This window comes from Arachis ipaensis, chromosome B09 (genome assembly GCF_000816755.2).
Source record: "Arachis ipaensis cultivar K30076 chromosome B09, Araip1.1, whole genome shotgun sequence".
NCBI classification, from domain to species: Eukaryota; Viridiplantae; Streptophyta; class Magnoliopsida; order Fabales; family Fabaceae; genus Arachis; species Arachis ipaensis.
Genome location: NC_029793.2, coordinates 39,731,627 through 39,735,992, shown reverse-complemented (window position 1 = coordinate 39,735,992; position 4,366 = coordinate 39,731,627).

The following is a 4,366-nucleotide window of genomic DNA, read 5'->3' as shown; positions in this document are numbered from 1 at the left end:
GACCAAGGAATTGGCTGATTATCAAGATTTGAGAGATTGAATCACCAAGGAATTGGGGTTCAATCAATCATGATTGCCAAGAGGTCAATAATTTGCATGATTGAAGATGAGATGAGCTGAATTTAATCCAAAGAGAGCAACATCTCCTAATCCCAATGAATTTCTCCTATTCTTATCTTCCTTATACTTTATAGCTTTCTTTAATTTCTGCTATTCCCCATTCCCATTTACAATTCAATCATTTATGTTCCAATACTTTACATTCTTGCCATTTACTTTTCTGCACTTTATTTCCTTTCTTTACTTTCAAGTCATTTACATTTCTGCTATTTAAATTTCTGCACTCAACATTCTCTATATTGATTAGCTTAACTAAATTCACCCATTAACTAAAGTTGCTCAGTCAATCAATCTCTGTGGATTCGAACCCATTCTATTGTGGGTTATTACTTGACGTTAATTTGGTGCGCTTGCCAAAGAACGGATTCATTTTATATGGGGAGTGAAGTCCGACCGATCATCGTACCAAGTAATACCTCAGGTGAGTGAAGGTCAATCCCATGAGGATTGGTGGATCAAGCAACAATGGTTGAGTGATTTACTTAGTCAAACAAGCAGAAATTGGTGTTGAGAGTTCAATTGCATCAAAAGGTAAATTCAAAGAATTAGAAAGCAAGTAATAAATTGATGTGGAGAATATGAGAGAAAACAGTTAAGGTTTCGGTGTTATTTATCTTCCAAATTTTTATTTTTACCAAATATTTTAATCATACAAAATTCAATTCATGGCAAACTATATTTGACTAAATCCTAATTCCTTAGTAATTTAGTCTTCTCTAACCTAGTTAACTGCCAATTCCTTGGTCACTTAAGTTCAATTAGAGGCTTAAGTCCAATTCTAGTTTATGTACCACAAAAACCCTAACTATCCAAATATAAGTGGATTATATATCACGTATTCCATTAAGTCCAGATCATTAGTGATTTAGGAAAAATTATTTTCAAGCTTTTGTTTAAGCAAATTGCTTTTCAAAGGTTTATAAGAACTCAAATAGAATAAGAGTTATTCTTCCGATTTACCCAAAGAACGAAAACAAATTTTTGAAATTGAAATCAATACATTAATTAAAATATAAGAGTAATAGTATTAATCTATAGAATAAACAGAGCTCCTAATCTTAACAGTGGAGGTTTAGTTGCTCATGGCTCAGAGAGAAAACTAGGGTTCTAAAAACTATAAAGTGCAAAATGAGGTGTATAAGAGAGAAGTGAGCTTGAAGGGTTGGATCTTTTTCCTTTTATATGTAACCGAATTAATGTAAAATATATTTTCTAAAACTAAATAATACCTTTTCTTATTTGTAAATAAAATAAATTTTTAATCAAAATAAAAATAAAATCTTCGAATAGCACACTAGGAGGACAAATGAGACCACTGATTCTTCATGGTTGGCGCCAAACTTGGCTCCAACCAAGTTAGGCACCACTATGACCACGTGTCTTTGATCGCTTTTACTTCATCTGGTGCCTAACTTGGAAAATCCCAAGTTAGGCGCCACCAAGGCCGCATGGGTTGGAGGTTTTTTCTTAATCTGGCACCTAACTTGTAGAATCCCAAGTTAGGCGCCACCAAGGCCGTATGAATTGGAAAAAAATTATATCATTGGAAAGCTTTGAAAGTTGGCTTTCTAGTGCCACTAAAACCATGTAAACTGGACCTTGATAGCTCAATTCATATCCGTTGTAGGGCAATGAGGTCAAGGTTGACAACATCATCCACTTTCTTCCTTTTCTTTTACACGAACCCTGTCAAATCCGTCCGAATGCTACCTGAAATAAACCAAATTGTACATGACTCAAAGTAGCATTCATAGTGTCTCAAAAATACTTAAATCTTGATTAAACTTAACAAATTAGAATGCAAATTCACTAGGAAAATATAGAAAAGATGCTCACGCATCATATATATACTTGGACTTGGGCCCGGTCTGGCCTAATTTTTTTTTGTTAGTCTGCTAGCCCAACTTTGGACCAAAACCCTTGAGATAAGCATTTTAATTCATACCTTATATATTCTTATTTCTCCAAATTATAAATATTAATTCTTTTAATCTTTTTTTGCTCTCATTTAATTTATTTCTTAGTTGTTAATCATTTATTTAGTATTTTGCAGGATTTTACAAAGAAGCTTCGATAGAAACAATGAAGCATACCCAAACAAAACAAGTTTTAGTCGATTCCAAGAAACACAAGTTCGTAAATGGAGGTAACTCAACTCAATAGCAAATTCCCAGAGCTCCAAAAAGTAATTCTCAAATAAGATCAAACAATGATACATGCAAACAAAGGAACAGAATTGAAAGATACTCAAATCAGTGTTCAAGAAGGAATCTGAAACAAAGAACTCCAATGTCAAACATGGAAGGAAAATCAAGACACAAGGATACAAGAAAAATTAAGATCTGAAATCGAGCTATCCTTGAAGAGCAACTTCTAACGTTCCTAAAACCGGTGAGTTACGTTACCTATACTCCTATATCATCTATGATAACATGTTAGTGCTCCCAAATACACACACCTATAGCATTAGGTTGGCCAAACCAAATACTGGGAAATGTGCATAGTAGACTAACAGAGTGAATAAGTAGATAGTCGTGTGTATAAAGCTCTAACTCTAATCATCAAGACAAGACCTACTACATGACGGACATTTGGTTCGGAATTTATAACCCACAAACTAACCGGCAAGTGCACCGGGTCGTACCAAGTAATATCTCAGGTGAGTGAGGGTCGATCCCACGAGGATTGATGGACTAAGCAACAATGGTTGATTAATTTACTTAGTTAGACAAGCATAAAATGGTGTTTGAGTGTTCAAAAGCAGTAAACAATAAATTCAGGAAATCAGAAAGCAAGCAGTAGACAAGTTGTGAATAATATATGGAGAAAAGGTTAAGGCTTCAGAGTTATCTATTTTCCGGATTGAATTTTCTTACTAACTATTTTAATCATGCATGATTTGATTCATGGCAAACTATATGTGACTAAACCCTAATTCCTTATACCTTTTTAGTCTCCTCTAAAATTTATCAACTGCCAATTCCTTGGTCACTTAATTCCAATTAGAGGGTGAAGTTCAATTCTAGTTTATATGCCACAAAAATCCTAATTACCCAAATATAAGAGGATTATATGTCACGTATCTCGTTAAGTCCAGATAATTAAAAATTTAGGAGAATATGTTTTCAAGTTGTTGTTCAAGTAAAGAGCTTTTCCAAGTTATACAAGAACTCAATTAGAACCAAGATCATAATTCCATTCCACCCAGATTCATAAAAAAAAGAACAAAAACAATTTTTGAATTATAAATCAGTACATGAATTAAAATAGAAAAATAATAGTATCAATCCATACAATAGACAGAGCTTCTAACCTTAACAGTGGATGTTTAGTTGCTCATGGTTCAGAGAGAAAATAAGGATTTTGAAAAACTGTAAATTGCGGAATGAGGTTCAAGAGAAGAGAATCTAGCCCGAAGGGCTGATTCTTTTCCCTTTTATATCTAATCCTAATTAATATAAAATATATTTCCTAAAACTAAAATAATATCTTTTCCTAATTATAAATAAAATAAAAATTTAACCAAAATAAATTAATTGATTCTCGTAGCCTTTGGAATGTATTAGGGACTACTCCTTCATTAAGGTCCAAAATAAATTAATTGATTCCCAAGTTCAGCTTGGAGGAGGCAGTGGCTAAACTCGTGCTTTTTCTTGAGTCCACGCTGAACTTGGATTAACCTAAGTTCAGCATGGAGTGATGCGTGCAAACTTTCTTTGGAGCTTTTGATCTGGCACTGAACTTGGAGTTCCTCAAATTCAGCGTGGGGTTTTATGTATGAAATGGAAGAAAAGGATATACTATTATAAATCATTAAAAAGCTCTGGAAGTTAGCTTTCCAATGTCGCTAGAATCACATCAATTGGATTTCTGTAGCTCAAGGTATTTCTGTTTGAGTGCAAGGAGGTCGAGGTTGACAGCATCATTCGCTTTCTTCTTTTTCTGCTACAAAACTCCATCAAATCCATCCGAATGCTACCTGAAATAAACAGAAATTGCAAATAACTCAAAGTAGCATTCATAGTGGCTAAAAGTAATTGAATCTTGATTAAACTTAGTAATTCAAATGCAAATTCACTAGGAAAAGATAAAAAAGATGCTCACGCATCAACGCTCAAAGTATGCAATTAAAGTATAGCCAGTCTATTTCTCAGACTCTATAGGAAAGACTCATCTGATACCATAATTTGACACCCTTACTACCAGAATACCATGCTTCCAGCTGTGCCATTCTGATAACGAGGAT